We start from the raw sequence: 19,803 nt of genomic DNA on the forward strand, positions 1-19,803 counted from the left end.
TTCATTAAATTATCTGTTTACCTAGTTGACTTTGCATTTTTAAGGTTTTGTGTGAAACGAAACCTTATTAGAATCGATTCGATGTCTGTCTGTCCGTCTGTCTGTCTGTCTGTCTTTTTTTTTTTTTGAGGAGGTGGAAATCTTCAAAAGACTCTGGCCTGGGCACGCCAGAGTGTGGGATTTTTACCCACTAAAACCACCCCCGACTCCCCCCCCCCCTACCCCGTGGGACCACCTTTAGGTATTACATCACGGGGCGGAGTTAGCTTACTTTAGCTAGGTCTCCTTCCGTCTACCCGCGGGGTTCGTAACCGCGTCTTCCTCACTTCTTCTGTTTTTCGCAGTTTTTCCTGGATTACAGCGATCATGGAATTGATCGCATCCCAGTCTTCCTGACAGGCTACCATTCTTCGGATAAAATTTTCCGGTGATAGCACTTCACCTAGAGTTTCCTCCAGGTTCCTCCTTTCTTCCACGAACCTAGGACACTGGAAGAAAACGTGCACCGGGTCCTCTGGGACCCCGCAGTTGGGACAATTAGGCGAGGTGTCCAATTTAAACCTGTACAGGTACTGACGGTATCCTCCATGGCCGGTGAGAAACTGGGTGAGATTATAATTGATCTCCCCATGCTTTCTCTCCAGCCACTCCCCGATGGAAGGGATCAACCTGTAAGTCCAACGACCCTTTTCTGACTGGTCCCATCGCTGTTGCCACCTGCTTATGGATCTCTCCCTTTCGGCTTTTTTCACCTGAGATAAGGGAGAGATGGACCTGGTGTTATAAATGTTCATCATTTCGGTTGCCAGGATGTCAATCGGCATCATTCCCGAGATGACGAACGCTGCATCGTCTGAGACGGTCCTGAAGGCAGAACACACCCTTAGGGATGTTCTTCTGTAGACCGCACTCAGTTTATGTGTATTGCCTAAAACCTGCAGTGCTTTTCCACAAACTGGGACTGCATACAGCATGATAGAGCTCACCACCCTGGCTATGAGCAGCCTGCAAGTATGCCGCGGGCCTCCTACGTTCGGCATCATCCTTGCCAGAGAAATACTCGTGGTGGATGCTCGTTTACAAGTGTGCTCTATGTGCTGCTTAAAATTAAGTCCTCCGTCTATCATCACCCCCAAGTATTTGATGGCCGGCTTGGAAGTGATGATACGATTCCCGATTCTAATGCAGGCGGAATTTCTTTTGCGGCGCTTAGTGATGAGGGCCGCTTCCGTCTTTTCCTCCGCGAGTGCCAGTCCAGCACTCTCTAACCAAGCCTTAATAACACTGATTGCTTCGCTTGAGTACAACTCAGCATCCTCGAGACGCTTTGCAACCACAACCAGTGCTATATTATCGGCGTAACCCACCACCGTAGCCTCCTCCGGAAGGAAGGTTGAGCACATCATTATACATGATGTTCCACAGTAGTGGGCCCAGTACAGAGCCCTGGGGGACACCCGCGGAGACAACGTACTCTTTGGATCCGTCATCGGTATCATACCAGAGTGTCCGCTCTCTGTCTGTCTGTCCGTCTGTCTGTCTGTCCGTCACAGCCGATTTATTCGGAAACGGCTGGGCCAATCATCACGAAAATTTGTAAGAATATGTGATCTGCCGTTCCCTTTACATGTAGCAACTTACGCCATTTTGTGTTAAGTTTAAGGGGGGGCTCCCCATACATGTGAAAGGAGGGTGCAACATTTTTTTTTTTCTTTTTTGTGAGGGCTCAAAATATGACCATCAAAAAGTGTAACAGGTCTCGTTCTCAGAACCTATCCAACCGAAAAATCTGAAAAAAAATCGCAGTAGTGCATCTCTACGAAATCTAGGCCTCAAAATATATCCGGTTCCGATATCTGCACAAATGAAGTTAATAATAGTATATTTCCACATTTTAGAATTTTACCCGGCACCCCCTTATGTTCATCCCAGAAGTACAAAATTTGGCACGCGTATAAAGAACAACATAGTGCACAATTTGGTGAAGTTTGAAGAAAATCAATCTATCAGTAACAAAGTTATAGAGGGTGAAACTTTACCATTTTTTGTGAATTTCGTGCACTCTACACCTGCATGACGTCATCATCACATATCAATTCGTCAATACCACAACGAAGTAAGTTCGTATGAATTGGGTATATGAATATCAATTATTTCAATGGGACATGTGTGTATGTAGGTATATAGTATATGCGTGCTAATGGACTTTGCGGGTAGTGCCTAATTCAGATAGATATAAGAAGTAAACCGCAAAGATGGGTACGATCAATCTATATACGTGCCTATATGTGTACAGTATTCGAAAATAGGAAGTTTGTTTGTTTAGGGTAAACGTAACATCTACAGCTGTAATATGTACGTATGTCTCGTAGTTTTGTGGTTGTATACGAATAGAAAAATGTGCGTTGAAATTTCTTAGATAAGATGAACACAAAACCTTTATACCCGAAGCCCGAGCTTCCGGTATTCCGACTTGTTTTTGTTTTGTATTTCCAAGGCCAGCGATGATTATTTATGTTTTATTATTATTTCCGAGTTATCACAATCTCGGCAGATGCCGGATTTTACCTAATACTAGCACTAAGTGCCAAGCATTTAGGCTCGGACGATCCTACCTACTTAAAAACTAAAGGGGCACTGGTGGTGGTGGCCGGTGGTAGGTCAGTGGGAGAATCCGTCGAGCACGTATGCAGAATGGTGTACTTCTGCATAGTTTGAACCAGACTGTGCGAAAGTCCCAGGACATTAAGGGAAGCCGTCAGGGATTTAGGTACAATACCTGTAGCTGACAATATTATGGGAACTACAACCACCCGCTCGAGACGCCAAATTTCTTTGATTTCCCGAGCCAATGGCCCATAGTTCACCTTCTTCGCCACGTATTTCCATTCAATTTTGCTATTATGGGGGATAGCAACATCAATAATATACGTGGAGCGACCCGTCTTGTCAACTGACAGTACGTCAGGATTGTTGTGTGCGGTATGGCGATCAGTTAGAACTTGCCGTTCCCAATACATGCTATAAGCAGAACTATCAAGTACTGCTTCCGGCTCATATCGGTAAACCGGACATGTTCCCGTGATCAGCCCATGCTTATATGCAAGGTTTTGATGGATAACCTTACATACAGTATTATGCCTGGTGATGTATTGCACCGGTGCCATAACAGTATAGCCAGAAATGAGATGGTCCAACGTCTCTAACGCCGAACCACACATTCTGCACTGGTCGTTCTCCACCCATTCTTTCATGATGAGCTTGTTATAAGCTCGGGTGGCGACCATGCCATCCTGAATGGCACACATGAACCCCTCCCTCTCAGCAAAGAGCTCCCCAGCACACAGCCATCTGTTCGACAAATGCGAATCGACAAATGGCTGCCAAAGACAATTCACGTGTTTACCGTGCATTGCCTTCGACTTCCATTCATCGATCCGCTCTTGGTCCGACTTCACCCGACTCAGAGGATTGAAAGATCGATCCTTCAAGTTAAGTTTAGTCAGTCCACAGTCTGCCTTACAGACAGCCGCATGCAAGGGACTCGCCTGCTCTTTGCTGTAAAAATAAGCGCGCAGCGAGTCGACTTGGCGATGACGTTGTTGCGTCAACTACGCCCCTACCTCCGATGTCACGAGGCAGGTTCATCCGCGCCACGGCAGACTTTGGGTGATGCATTCGGAATTTGGACATAGTTGTCCGTATCCGCCGCTGGACGTTTTCCAGGTCGGTCTTCGTCCACGGCAATATTCCGAATGAAGCCAGTGAAGGGATAGCGAATACCTTCAACGCGCTCATTTTATTCTTCCCCGAGAGATGCGATTTCAGCACCAGCTTTACACGTCGCAGGAATTCGGACAGCAGAGCTTCTTTCAGATCCCCAACTCGAGCATGGGTTCCTTGCAGAATTCCTAGGTACTTGTAGAAGTCTGTCTCGGTCATAGCTTCAATGTGGAGGTCACCAATGCTATGTCCGGCATGTGGCTCGTGATGACCTTTGCGGCTTGGATTCGACACTTGTCTAATCCAAACTCCATCCGAATATCACGGCTGAACATGTCTATTATTCGCAACAGACTTCTAAGATGGTTGTCAGTACCAGCATACAGCTTGATGTCATCTAAGTACATCAAGTGTGTCAGTTCGCACTTAACACGTAGGCCATACTTTATGCAAAACCATGCCCTCTAGCATCATTCAGTAGCCATGAAAGGGGGTTCAGTGCCATACAAAACTGAAGGGGACTCAACGAATCCCCCTGGAAGATGCCCCTCCGTATACGGATGGGCTCTGAGGTATTAGCACCCTCAGATGTACGCACTGATAAGGTAGTATGTCACCCTTCTATGACTGTTGCTGGAGTTGCATAGAGCCTGGGAATACCTGGTCTATGCAAAGGATCCATATCCGAGAATTCCATACACGCTCTTTGGAATTCGTCCCAAACCTCAGCTGAAACCTCAGCTGGACGGTGGAGAAGAGTGCTTCGGCGAGTACTGAACGTGTTGCCTGCAGTGCGGCGTGGTGTTGTTGACGTCGCCGCCTCTGCCCCCATCGACTCTCGGTCACCAGTTTCCCCGATGACTTCAAGTCGAACACGTTCCCTGATGGTGGCCGGGATTGTGTCGCTGCGAGTAATAAAGCGGTACTGGTCTGCGACTCGCTGCACAGTCACGTGCGCGAATTGCGGGAAACGCTCGACAAATCTCTGGTGCAACAAGGGGCGGTAAGATGTTGTACCCGCCCCCGCCGTTATTTCGTAGTAGGAGCGGATGATGAAGAGGTTCATTTCTTCAGTCCATTTCATCCGCTTCCTACGCGAACCTGCTGAAGTGGTCGCCACAGATTGTGGCGAAACAGCTGCAGCAGGCGGAGCTGTGCTCCTGGTCGTCGTGGCGCCTAGACGTCGAACCGCCCCACGACTAGCGGTTTCGACGCCGTGCTGTCCATTACGAGAGCCCGACCCAGTCACCAAGTCAAACGACTCCCGCCGGTTATCCGTACCGGACCCCAAATTTCTCCTTCTTCTCATTGTTGGTGGTGCATTTTATCCCTAGCTGCCACGTGTTGAGATAGCTTCCTTAGTGAGTAATCTGCAAGACTGCAAAGTTCCTGCACTTTCCTCACCTACCCCCTGAGACGCTGCGGTGGCGTACAGCCATTCAGACTGAAACTATCTATCCCTCCTCCTTTCACAACCGGGCTTGGGACCGGCTTCGGCGGAGTTTATTATTATTATTATATTAAAGAGTCTCCCTGCTATGTCTATTATCACCATAGGTAATTAATGGATTGACTTCACTTCATTATTTGGCAGTTCCGACATTTCTTTATGTGTATTTTGATATCCTTCAACATGCCACCAGTATTATTCGTTTATATGTTTTCATTATCGCAGCACTGTAGCGATTTCCTTTAGGTCTGTCAACACTTCCATTTGTGTCCCCTTTGGTCATTTTCATTTTCGTATACCGGTCTCGGTTCCTGACTCTCTTTATCTTTTTGCTCATCCTCCTCACGAACTTTGGCTCGTGTTATTCTACAATGCATTCTACAATAGGGATATCTACGGACACTGTCTGCAGGTTCTGTGAGGAGGAGGACGAAACCTCTATGCACGTCCTGGGACAGTGTCCGGCACTTGTGCAAAGTAGGTCGATACATCTGGGGGAACACTTAATACCAGATGCAAAGCTGAAACTTCTGGAAGTGGGGAACATACTAAAGTTCCTAACGGTTACAGGCCTGCTTGAGATACTATGATCAACAGGTACACTATAACCAGTAAAAGTGGCACAATAGTTCTTCAAGGATGCGGTGCGACTTTCCCTTAACAGAATAATAATAATATTCTACAATGAGCGCAAACCCTAAGTTGCCCATTTCTTTCTAGGTCTTCCGTGTCCCCCCTATGAGGGGGTATTTGACTTAAAGCTTCTGCATTAGTGTTATATTTTCCTGATTTATATTCTATCGTATTCTGACAGTTTATAATAGAAACACACAAACTTGGTTGTAGGTTCCTATTCGTTGAAAATTCTCTTAAGTGTGTTACGGGCTTTGTTGACTGAGAACTTCCTACCTTGCAGGTAGCACCTGAAGTTCTTCACAGACCAGACAATAGCCAAAAGATCTCTTTCAGTAGTCGAGTAATTCTGTTCTGCCTTGTTCAGTGTCCTACTTTACTAGGCTTTTTTTTTTTTTTATGGATGGAGGTGGAAATCTTAGAAAGACGCTGCTGCGCCAGGTTGCAGCAGTGTGTGGGATTCACACCCACTAAAACCACCCCCACTCTTCCGCCCCTCCCCGCGGGACCACCGTGAAGTATTACTTCGCGGGGGAGGCTCTGGTTCGCTATACCAGCTCGTCCATGTCACGTCTCCGTCGCGCCGCCTTCCGAGCTCGATCCAACTCCAGGAGTTTTGTCTGCACCACGGCTACTGCCTCATTTACCGCCATCCAGTTTTCCTCCGACTTCAACATCTCTTCCACCAGGTTGGAGGGCTCGATGTCCGCCCCTAAAATGCTGTTCAACCTCCTTTTCTGCTGTAGAAATCTGGGACAATAGAACATAACGTGCTCCGGGTCCTCGAGTGTAGCACCGCATTTAGGACAGTTGGGAGACTCGTCCAACTCGAAGCGATGCAAGTACTTCCTATAGCCACCGTGTCCCGTAAGGAACTGTGTCAGGTGGTAATTCAATTCTCCGTGCTTTCGGTTGACCCATTTCTCGATGCACGGGATCAATGTATGGGTCCACCTGCCCTTGTCGGAGTTATCCCATCGTTGTTGCCACTTGCCACACAACTCTCTCCTGATGGCTTTTCGGAAATCCGCATTCACCTCGGCTGGATTTGCCTTCCGTTTTTCGTAGAGCCAGTGTGCCTCGCTCGCTAGAAGATCTATAGGGATCATTCCTGCGATAACACACACTGCCTCCGTCGACGCCGTCCTAAATGCGCTGCACACCCTTAGCGCAATTGGCCGGTATGCCGAACATGTCTTCCTCCGGTTGACTGCGTGGTTCAACGCTCCCGCCCAGACAGGGGCCGCGTATAGTAGGATCGACCTCACCACTCCCGCGATGAGTAGCCTGCGACTATACTTCGGCCCTCCCACGTTAGACATCATCCTTGCAAGGGATGAGCTGGCATTTGCTGCCTTTTCTCGCGCATAATCCAAGTGTCCCTTGAAACTCAGCTTGGCATCGATCATCACCCCCAGGTATTTGACAACCGATTTTGAGACGACCTCACGATTACCAACCCGGATGGTAACCGTGTTGTTCTTCCTACGGTTGGTAATGAGGACCGCCTCCGTCTTTTCGTCCGCCAGGTCCAGCTTGGCCATTCGTAACCATGACTTGATGGTATGAATGGCTTCATTTGCATAAAGCTCCACGTCCTCGGGATGCTTTGCAATTGCAATTACCGCCAAGTCGTCCGCAAAACCAATCAGCGTTGTCTCCTCCGGCACGCGAAGGCCAAGCACTCCGTCGTACATTATGTTCCACAGCAGCGGTCCCAATACAGAACCTTGAGGCACACCTGCTGTCACAATGTACTCCTTCGGCCCGTCGTCCGTCTCGTACCAGAGAAGTCTATCCGAAAAGTAACTCTCGATGAGCCGAGCCAAGTAGCTAGGAACACCCAGTTTGGCCAAAACGCCCTTAATCCAGCCCCAGTTGGCTGAGTTAAAAGCATTTTTGACGTCCAGCGTCACCAGAGCACAGCATTTGCCCATGGCCATCGCATTTCGAGCCAATTCCACGACCTTTGCTACTGCATCGACCGTAGAACGGGCTCGCCGAAACCCATATCGCCGCTCTGAAAGACCACCCGCAAGCTCGATGAACGGGAGCAGCCTGTTGTATATCACCCTCTCCAACATCTTCCCCATGGTGTCTAAGAGACAAATAGGGCGATATGAAGAGGGCACGCCGGGTGGTTTTCGAGGCTTCGGTAGCAAGACCAGTTTCTGCCTCTTCCACTGGGCGGGAAACACTCCTTCCGCCATGCACGATTCGAATGTGCTTGCGAACCGCCTTGGTCTGGCCTTGACTGCCACCTTCAGAGCCCTGTTCGGAACTCCGTCCAATCCCGGAGCCTTGCTGTCCCCAATACGTCTGCAGATTTCCCAAAGTTCCTCTTCGGTAACATCAGGGATCGAGAAGACGTCCTGCTGAGCTGCCAGTTGGGGTTCTCTTTCGTCCTGCTCCTGCTGCGGGAAAAGAGTTGCAATTATTTGCAACAAGAGCCGTGGGCATGTCACCTGAGGTGATTTTCGCTCGCGAATCTTCTTCATTACAACTTGGTAGGCTGTACCCCACGGATTCGTATTAGCCTCCATGCAGAGCTTCTGGTAGCATTCCCGCTTGCTTCTCCGAATGGCCTTCTTAAGGTTGCTTCGCAGATCCCTGTATTCTTCCTCACGATCCTGGTGCTCCGGCCTTCCTCTTGTCCTGTGGGAAAGTCTCCTCGCTCGGAGACAAGAGGATCTCAAGGCAGCGATCTCCGTGTTCCACCAGTAGTTTGGCCTCTTGCCGTGGTGCAAACGTCGTCGTGGCCTCGTAGCGTCGCATGCTTCGGTTACACGCTGAGACAGCTGTGTGACCCTTTCCACCGCTGTTCCATCCGGATCATGGGCTCCCTCCAATGCGGCCAGGAATGTCTCCTCGTCGAAAGCTCCGATGGACCAGCCAACCGCCTTAGCCTTTCCACCTCCAGAGCGTCGTTGACTGCTTCCCCGGTTCCCAATGTGGAGGAAGATGGCCTGGTGGTCACTGTGGATGTAGTGCGCACTCACTTGCCAAGCCATCCCCCTCACCAGTGAAGTGCTAACAAATGTCAGGTCAACGATCGAACCCGACCCTCTTCCTCGAAAGGTGGGCACGCATCCAACGTTGGCCAGCACGATGTCCAGCTCCGCAAATGACTCCAACAGAATTTGACCTCTGGTGTTCGTCGATCGGCTTCCCCACTCCAGGGCCCACGCGTTGAAATCGCCCGCAATGATTTTAGGGCTGCGGTCTCTAGCATCCAACACCAGACTGTCTAACATCTCCTCATATTGTGCTAAGGTTGCACTAGGAGGAGCGTAGCAGCTGTAAATATGGACACCGTTGACCTTCGTCCTTATAAAACCGGCTGCCGGGGGGCCATGACTTCCTGAATGGCCTGTCTTCCGCACGCCCAGATTGCGGCGTTGCCAGACGCATCCACCGCCCAAGTGGCACCGCCGTGGTTTCTGTACGGCTCGTAAATAACCGCGGCATCCATATTCGACTCTGGAATGGTTTGCGAAAGCAGGTCCTGAGCTGCCTCACAGTGATTGAGATTGATTTGTATCAATCTCATTTGCCTGCGCGGTTCAGCTCCCTCCTATATACCGGACATCTGCTGCTTCTCGCAACATGCCGGTCGTCTACGCCCTCTTTCCCACTACATAACATACACCGTGGATCTCCGGTGCAATCTTTGATGAGGTGGCCCCCTTCCCCACACTTCCTGCAACTCCTCGACCTATCATCCGGACTAGTGCATGCCGCCGCAAAATGGCCGAAATCGAGGCATTTGAAGCATCTCTTTAGAGAGATTTGTTCCCTGAGCCTGCACACGACCCAACCTACTCTTACCTTGCCCGCGGTAATCAACTTAATAGCTGATTCCGCCAGCAAACTAATAATAGCGGTCTGTGTGCCACCGTATGCCTTCTTCATCCTTTTTATGGCACTCTGGTCTATATCGCCAAGGTTGAACTGCTGCTTTAGCGCAGCACAGATGTCCTCCCGTGAGGTGACTTCATCTAGGTCCTTGCACTCAACCACTATCTCCTGTTTCCGAGCTCTTACCTCAGCTTCCTCTCCAAGTACACTTTCCACCTTCCCGCGGAAGTTATCGGCCGACTTGTCGGCGGATTTACTTAACTCCAGCATCAAATCCCCTTTCTGTGTTCGCCTAATACGGCTCACATTATCCCCCAAATCCTTCAATTCCGGGTCTGACTTCACCTTTCGGAGGATGTCGGCATAGGACATATTTCCCTTCTTGGAAATAATTATTATTTCCGGGCGGAGCTTCTTTTTGTCCTTTTTCCTCTTGTTGCTCACCTTAGTCCATTGTTCGGGCCTCCGGGCGTTGGCTTCTTCCACTTTTGTAGGTGTTGTGGCTGCAATCGTGAGATTACCGACTTTCGCGGGTACTCTCGCCGACTCCGCCTTCTTTGGTGAAGAGGCTTTTTTCTTCTTCGGGGCTTGCTGTGGTCCAAGAGGCTCGCTGGTACCGTCTGTAGCCCGTTTTCCTGTCTTCCCGCCTGCTTTATCACGGGGAGGCGTCACCTGCGTTTCCCTTGTGACCTTACCAACTGACGCTTGGGAATTCTTTTCTTCGAGTGCCTTGATATAAGACAATTTAATGCCTCTTATCAAGGCTCGAATATTTTGATGGATATTCCGCCTCTCCTTGATGAACTCACACAGTTCATTTATTCGTTCCCCAAGTGTAACGAACGCCATTCCGGTATGTTCCCGTTTGCTTTCGCGGCTTGCGCCACAAGGAATGATCTCGATTAAGGGACTATTCGTATTTCTTTCAGAGTCCCGCGACGAATCTCGACTACCAAAAAGAACCATTGTTCTCGGCGGTGATCTCCCAAGCTTCGAACTCCTCCTAAAGGGATCCGGTGTGGACCTAATTTCCACTCCACCATTATCTCTTGTAGCATTAGATGCCACAGTAGCCAAGTTTCCCACTACTGAGGCACTGCGGTCGTTGGATATCGACGGTCGGGAGCCCTCTTGCTCACTCCCAAAAACCGCCGGCACTGGGTTTCCGAAGCCCTGCACCGTAAAAAAACTACTTTTCTCCTTTTCCATATTTGGTTTAATTTCTGGGTGTCCTTCCCATAGCCAATTTTTATCCACGGGTGGGCGTTTACTTCCCACCTACCCGGCCTGTGCATAAGCATGCCCATACACGCACATCTCCGGATGCGTGCATATGCATGCCCATGACACATTCGCCGAGCATTCCCTGATGGGAGATTTGGCAACTCCGCACAGGCTACTTTGCTAGGCTATCGGATGATCCCTCCCTGTAGGCCCCTGCGACAGTATGTTTCCTATTGCTTCGCCACTCGCGTTTCGTTGCCACATTAAACGGAGTTGAGAAATCTGGATAGCGCAATACTGTAGCTAAAATTAATGCTGTTTTAATGGTATTAAATATCAGCTAGCACTTCTCTGTTCACCTGAACTTAACATCCTTGCGGGGCAAGTTTGTAAGTGGTCGAACAACGCTTGCTACTAACCTGGGATCTGGTCTTGCTCCTTTTGCGCAGACATGTCCTAGGTAGACTACTTCTTTGCACAGGAAGTTACATTTCTCAGGCTGTAATGTTAGGTTATTTTTCCCTAATCTATCAAACACGGATCTTAACTTCCTGTTATGGTCCTCAAGATTTTTCCCATATATCACTATGCCGTCCAAATAGAAACAGCAATTAATTCCCTGTAGTCCTGTTAGAACGTAATTAATTAATATCTGGAAAGTTACCCTTGCCCTTTTCAAGCCGAATGGCATACGTCGGAACTCGCAACGCCCGTAGTCTGTGCTGAAAGCAGTTTTGGCTCGGCCCTGCGGATGTACCAACACCTGATAATAACCACTTGCAAAATCCAATGTTGAAAAGTATCTTGAATGCCCCAGTTGATCCACTATTCGAGGCAGTGGAAAGGACTCTTTAATGGTCTTTTCATTCAGGTTGCGGAAATCAACTACAGCTCTCCATTTTTTCTCACCATTTGGCCCAGTTTTTTTCGAAACTGCCAATTAAAGTGAAGTGAAGTGAACTGAACATCTCAACTAATTGGTAATTTATAACCTGCCGATAAATTTGTGGTGACCTATACCGTATTTGATTAATAGGTGCCCGATTTTGTATCAAAGGAATTTGATGGTTCATATCCCGTGTGTAAGTTAACGTAGCCCCCTTCTCTATGCTCAACTGATCCTCTACATCCAACTCCTTCCTGAGCTGGTTCGACCTCGCTTGTTCAGCACTACTAGTCGTACCATCGGCTGCAAAAATTCGACCTAAGTGGACTGTCGGATCGTGTACCTCTCGATCTTCCTCATCTTCGAGGTTATATGTATTATAGCTTTCTAGTGGTCCAGTTTTCAATAAAACGCTTTCCAATATAACCTCGATGTGTGTGCTATTTATGATTAAAATTTTGAGCATTCTGGTTCTACCGGGCAGTAATACGTTTCCAATGTGAACGCCATTGCTCACTTCCTGTGACAGACAGAGTCTGTCTTTTTCTAATTGTACTGTAACCCACGCCTGAGTGCGTGGTGGTACTGTTATTGTTTGCTCTACTCCTATCAGTAGATCTTTTTTTCCACTAAATTTTGTAATAGGCTAGGTCATATTCGCCTGTTAAATAACTACTTTTGTTATTGAAATTCTGATTTCCCTCACTGCTTCTCGTGGCAACTTGGCTATTTTCAGCAGTGTTTCATTTCTATGTATTCCTCTGAGCGCTCTGCCCTGAGTACGAGTTGTTCCTCTGTGCTCTTTCCTACTACAAATCTGAGGGTTAGCCAGATATTCGGTCTCGGATGCGTGCTGCTCTGAATCGTGTTTTCAGACTTGTTTAACCCCATCTCCTCAGTCCTCGATGCTAGTTCTCAACTCACCAAAGGTTTCTGGAATGAAATACACCCAGCGAAAGAATTATATGTGCAAAAATATATTTGGTATGATTTCTTTTTATAATAATTGTTATTATTCATTGAGTACGCAGATAACTTCGTGTATGTGTGTAGTTTCTTAACACAATCGGTTTTTTTCATTTTCGCTCTGTTGCGGTACCGTTATTTAACAAAAACCTGCGGCGGCGTCTGTCTGTTGAAGGAAATATTTATATGTGCATTTCAATAGCGATAGTGTTTTGAAGCGCGCAGTGTGAAAGTAATTACGTTTTGTGAGTATTTTAATCAGTAAGGAAATTCAAGAAGAAGGTAAATTTATATTTATAGATTAAAATAGTTATTTTTCGAACAGAAAAATTTTTTTTAAAGCACTATGCCACGTGGAACCACTCTGACGGAAAATGAGCGTGGGATCGTAATTGGTCTTCATGAATCTGGTATGAAAATTGGGGAAATTGCTGCAAGAGTTAATCGCCATCGGAATACGATTAGAAACTTTCTGGACGACTCTGAAAATTATGCCAAAATCAAGCGAAGTGGAAGAAAACCCATGGTTTGTGATAGGACCAAACGGGAAATCGGTCGCCTAGCTGTGTTCAAAAACATGAGTGCTGGACAAATTAAAGCAGAACTGGATCTGCAAGTGACTAGGCGTCGTATTCAACAAATTTTACATGAAAGCAGTAACATTCGATATGAAAACCGCAGTGCCAAACCCAGACTCTTCCCTCACCATAAGAAGGCACGTCTCCAGTTCGCTGAAAAATATAAATTTTGGCGCGAAGAGTGGCGAAATGTCATCTTCAGCGATGAGAAAAAGTTTAATCTGGATGGACCAGATGGTTCCCAAAAGTATTGGCGAGATTCCAGACAACCACGACAGACGCGCTACTCTCGCAATTTCAGCGGCGGATCTCTGATGGTATGGGCAGGTTTCGGGTACCATGGAAAGACACCAATTTGCTTTATTTCGCATAAAGTCAACGCGCAGATGTACGTGGAACTCCTTAACGATGTATTGTTAGACTTTGCTGAAGATATTTATGGTGAGTCCTGGACTTTTCAGCAGGACAACGCTTCAATACATTCTGCTAAGTTTACAAAGCAATTCTTTGCTTCCAAAAATGTGCCTTTATTGGAGTGGCCTGCTGTCAGTCCAGACTTAAATCCAGTGGAGAATTTGTGGAGTATTCTTTTTCAGCAAGTCTATAAAAATAGCCGCCAATTTGACACCCTCAAGGACCTCAAAGAAGCTATCAAGGAAGAATGGGCCAAAATCGACGATTCTACGCTCCATTCCTTAATTAATTCTATGCCATTTAGATTAAGTCAAGTGGTTTATAATAATGGAGACCATACTAAATACTAAAATATCAATTCTTGTTTTTATAGCTTATCATTCTTATTTTTTTTATAATCTAATTTACTTTTGCACATATAAATATTTCCTTCGGAGCTTAATTTTTTCACTTTATATTGACTAAAAGAGCCAACAGAATAAAAAGGGCAATCTATTTTTTGTATTCTTATATTAAACCTGTTTCAATAAAAATATAAACAAAATCAAATAAAACCACTTTTGTTATCAATTTCAAAATAATTGTTTGCACATATAATTATTTCGCTGGGTGTAGTGTTGGTTCTGGTTTTTTGGAATATCACCTGTCCCTGAGAACCTGATACCTTGCAATGTTTAGACCAAAAGTAATTTCCTAATAGTTCATCTGCTACTACTCTCCCTTAATACTTGGAACTCATACGGTATCTCCGTATGAAGCTGTAGTGGGGGGGGGGTGCATTTGCGTGCCTCTGCATGATTTACTTTTGTTCCTTTTTTTAAGAAAGTCTCCTTAATAAGACTTACTTCCGCACCAGTGTCTACGACAAATTCCACCCCCTTCCGTGCCGCTATATTCAGTGGTACACGGACAGATGAAACTATTACTCGTGATGTTTGATTATACCATCAGTTACTATCCATATTGGTCGAGTTTAGGGATTATAATTCGACCTTTGGGCGTTTCTCTGTTGACGGTATTCCCACTTCCTGAGGGCTTGTAACTCTGTTTGCCCTAGATTCTCGGATTATTTTATTATAATTTTGATGAAGCACCGAAATAACTGGGCAATCCGGGGTTTGGGTCTCAAAGGTTCAAGGTTGGTGTTGAGTTCTATGCGTCTAATTCATTTATACTTTGCATATTTTTTATGCTGTATAATATATTGTAATGTAAACGTAACATATTCGCGAGTAAATTAATGACCGCATTGAAATCTGCAAACATTATACCACGTCCATGTGAATTGCAACCTAGGCAGATCAATGTTCGAACATTTTTTCCCTCAAGGTAACAAGGGGCATTGTACGCACTTTGTGATAATCAAAATTTTTCATCATTTTCGCGTATGTCTTACATATGCACAAAATTTGTATTTAAACCGATGGACGAGAATAAACAGTTCAGTTCGATCGTAAATAAGCCACCCCTCTCTTCTTCTTTAGTGAGGCTGCTAGATACGATCGAGCTTGTCACCTGATTTGGTGTATCACCAAATCAAAAATCCTTTCCCCATTGGTGTTTCACCAAAGGGTCAACAGTTATTAATTGGTCGGTTGTTGTTTCACCAAACGAGACTCGCAGCAACTGCATCGGTTGGTGCTTCACCAAACAACATTTCGGAAGAAAATTGCGGCAGAAGAGTCGCAAAATTTATTGGTGACCCCGACGTGATACGGCGAAATGGATTTGTGGACCCAGAAGTAGGGAGCGAATGGGAAGCAGATAGAGTCGCTCGTGTCCAACTAATGAAGGATAGAACAATTGATTGAACTATTTTCGGGAGCGACAACAAAAACTACTGGAGCTGTGGGAGTTGTTCGCGCAAGGCGACAGCCAAATACGAGAGCAGTTCGGCGATGATCAAACCCATCCATACTTTGCAAAGCGGTACTACCATCTCATGAGGGAGTCCTTTCAAAAATACTCGGCGGAGTTTGCGGAAAACATTCAAACGCTGCAGGCTCAGCCGGGACACAAGACCATAGAGCAACAACCAGCGGTCATTTCTCGTGAGGAAGCTGGGCTGCAGAAACAGGTCAAACGACAACGGTCAGTCATAGGAGCATTAAAACCAGTGCTTCAAAATGCGCTTCTGGAGGAGCAATCCCGACAATACTATGAGTTGCACAACCATTCAGCGCTATTGGGATCAGATCGAAGAAATCCGCAACAACATCTTAGAGGCATTAGAGGATCCAGCGGCAACAGGATACAATTTTGAGGCATATATTCAGCTAGAACGGCAATCCGAAAATAGGAGCAATAGCAAATCCAAAATTGCACCATGTGAAAAGATGTGGCATCTGAAAATGAATCTTGGAGGCGACGTTTGTTTGATACGACATTTAGCTTTGCCGGATTTAAACTACGCAGTGGCTTGGAAATTATTGCGAGACCGATACAACAATCCTCGACTTCTAGTGGCAGCCTTCCTCAACAAAATTCTAGGCCAACCATCGCAATCATCAGATACAACATCAACCGCAACTCTAAAGTCATTGCATGACACCACACAAGAGTGTCTTCATGGGTTGAATAATTCGGGTGTTGCGGTGGACACCTGGGATCCACTACTCCTACACATAGTACACAGGAAATTGGATAAAACGACCCTCACGTTGTACGAGCAGTCGTTGGCAAATCCTAAACAGTTGTAATCGCTGGCCGCGTTTCTGCAATTCCTAGAAACTCGTTTTTAGTCGCTGTGCGCTGGGTGCCAGGAATACTAAAGCGGAGGACAGCAAAAAGAACCTACCAAGAACAACGATGTTAGTCACTACCGTCAGCGTAGGTTGCACAATGTATTACTCGTATATAAAGAGGCGCATCAACTCTTTTCATGCAACGACTTTTTGCGCTCGCCACCCACGGATCGTTTTCATCTTCTCCGGAAACACAAGCTCTGCATCAATTGTTTGAAAATTGGCCATTTTGCATAATCTTGCACAACACGCTGGTTCACTTGAAGCCCCGAGAAGAAACATCATCGGACGACCAAACGCAGGATCTTGAGAAAATTAGCTCGAGTCGGAAACCTTTTAAGGCGGCAAGCGAGAAGGCTACATTAGCGGCGGTTAGCAAAGACAGCGATGGACTTGACTGTTACATGTTCCTTAGTACAGCATTAGTTAACGTAAAGGGAACTGATGGAACTATAGTCAGCTGTCGAGTGAGATTCTGGCTCACAAGTCAACATCGTATCAGAAAGACTGTTACGGAAATTAAATATGCCGCTAGCAACTAATTCTAAACCAAGCTGGAGACGAATTGAAGAGTGAGCATTGAAGTTCAATCAGCAGTGACTAGGTATTCAACGAGAGTTGAAGCGATTGTTCTGGCTCAGATCGTGGCGCCTCAGCCTTCGCGAACGTTTGACGTCTCTTCATGGAATCTTCCTAAAAAAATTAAGCTATCGGACCCAAGATTTAATGAATCGAGACGAGTCGATATGCTAATAGTAGCAGAATACTATCTTGAGCTTTTAGTCTACTCTGAAGGGTGAAATTGCAAGGATTCACGCAACCGAGTGGAGAAATTTGGACTCTTGCCGGCAAGCAAAAATCCTTGTGAAGGAGCCTAGGGCCACTAGAACGGCATTTTTGTTGTCCCTTAAGAAGTGGGACATGAAAACCCTAGTAGGGCTTTTGACGGGACACTGCCCCTTAAACTACCATACGAAAAAGATTGGGGTAGTGGTTTCGGCCATGTGCAGCCAATGTGAGGAGGAGGAAGAGACGACCCTGCTGCCCGGCATCCTCAGATCTCAGACGAAGACACCTTGGCAAGGTTTTCTTCAATGAAGAATCTGCACACTCTCTAGCCTGCGAACCGTAGGCGGGAAGCCATTGAATAGGCAACTTACGGGGATAGTACAATGGGCTTAACAATGGCCTGAGTGCTCGGAGCTGCGACTCCCCCCAGTTAACTAAACTAACTAACTAACCATGAGCTTTTGTGCGTTGAACAAATCAAACTAGGGAAGAACTTGCCGCTGCTGGAGAAGACGTTACTTGGATGGATAGTTATGGGAAAGCTGACGGAAGGAGATGCATCTGTTGCTACGTATTGAAAGATTTTGGCAGATCAAGCAGCTACCAGAGGCCTCCGCGGCACAGACGCCCACGGAGCAACAATGCGAAGAAATTTTCAATCGGAACACCCTCTTAAGCAATAACCACGGGTAAGCTTGCCATTCTCAGACAGTGCTGAGGAACTTGGATCTTCAGCGGACATCGCGATAAGCAGATTCTATGCATTTAAACGCAAGCTTGCAAAGAATGGGGACTTGAAAAAGCAATACACCAAATTCAAGAAGGAATATCTCGATCTTGGTCACATGAAGGAAGTCAACCCGAATCAGATATGGCATTATTTCTTACCGCATCACTGCGTACTTAAACCAGATAGTACCAGCACAAAATTAAGGGTCGTATTCGATGCATCAGCAAAGACCTCTACGAACGTCTCCTTGAACGACATATTGCATGTGGGACCAATCGTACAAGACGCGCGATTTCGACTGCCGAAGTTTGCATTCAAGGCAGACATACAGATGATATATCACCAGATTCGACTACAAGAAGGAGAAAGACGCTTCCATCTAATTTGGTGAAGAGAAGATTCAAGCCTACCTTTAAGATGCTACGAGCTTTATACGGTAACCTATAGAACTTCATTTGCACCATATTTAGCAACAAGATTCCTTAAGAAGCCCGCATCTGAAAAACGCTATCAATAGGTTCCGAAGTCCTCAAAAGAGATTTTCATATGGATGTTTTGATGAGTGGTGCCAACAATTTTACAACTGCAAAGGAAATTCAAAGACAATTAGTGGCTGTTCTGAAAAAAGGAGGTTTTAAACTTCGAAAATGGAGTTCCAACCATAAAAATCTTCTGCAAGGGATCCCATCTGAAGATTTGGAGGTGCGTCTTAATGATGACAACAATGAAGCTTCAATAAAGACACTAGGACTGATCTGATGAAACTGTTTCTTTAAGAGCTGTGGGCACTCAAATATGACTAGGATACGCCTCTCCCGTTGGAGCTGCAGACACGGTGGTGCACATATCGGGAAGGCTTGCAAAAACTAGACAAAGTCAAGATCCCGGGACATGTGTTCGCTGAAGGAATGCCAACGTCAGTAGAAATTCACACATTTGCGGATGCTTCGGAGAAAGCATATGGAGCTGCGGCATACGTGAGATCCATCAAGGGCGACGGTACTGTAATAGGCAGACTACTGTGCTCAAAGTCTCGAGTAGCTCCCATAGCCAAGACGACTGCAAAGATGACAAGTCTCACAATTCGACGGCTAGAACTTTGCGCCGCAGTATTAGCCGCAGAGCTGGTATCCCGTATAAAAGTTGATATCAAGATCGAAGGAGCTACTTCCTACCTATGGACAGATTCGCAGATTGTTTTTAGAATCAGGTCTAGAACAGGACAGTTTGGGAACCAGAGAACAGCAGAAGGTGGATAAGATCGTATGCCCGGTGATTTCGCAGCAAGAAGAAGACAGTTTTGTGAACAAAATTGAACATTGCCTCCGGGGGAACGTAAGAAGCTTCCAATATTTCGTTTGAAGCCAAACATCCCGCACTTCTATCTTACGGCCATTTATTCGTGAAAATGCTGACGACCGATTTTCACGTAAAGAATATCAGGGGCCTCCTGGAAATAACAAGACAACGGTTCTAGCCTATAAAGCGGAAGAATATAGCGCGAGCTATTCTACAATACCTATTGTATAAAAAAAAGCAAGGACAAAGATGTATACGCAGATGATGGGTGAGCTCATCAATTGTGGAGTCGACTTCTGCAGCCCTATCTGGATCCACTATCGTTCACGGGGAAGTCGTTCACAGAAAAATTATTTAGCAATATTCTGTTGCTTTAGCACTAAGGCTGTTCATCTTGAAGTGGTTAGCAATTTTTCCACGGACGCTTTTCTTGGTGCTCTTAAAAGGTTCATTGGACGACGTAGACATTGCCAGAACCTTTACTGTGATAATGCCACTAATTTCGTAGG

The 19,803-nt window shown here is 46.3% G+C and overlaps 1 protein-coding gene across 6 annotated transcripts in view; it reads left to right on the forward strand.

Moving 5' to 3' along the window:
- The window catches only part of LOC119655082, a 122,669-nt gene that overhangs the window by 52,672 nt on the left and 50,194 nt on the right, over positions 1 to 19,803 (forward strand). The gene's annotated exons all lie outside the window — the stretch shown is intronic.

The sequence above is a fragment of the Hermetia illucens genome, chromosome 1 (assembly GCF_905115235.1).
Source record: "Hermetia illucens chromosome 1, iHerIll2.2.curated.20191125, whole genome shotgun sequence".
NCBI lineage: Eukaryota > Metazoa > Arthropoda > Insecta > Diptera > Stratiomyidae > Hermetia > Hermetia illucens.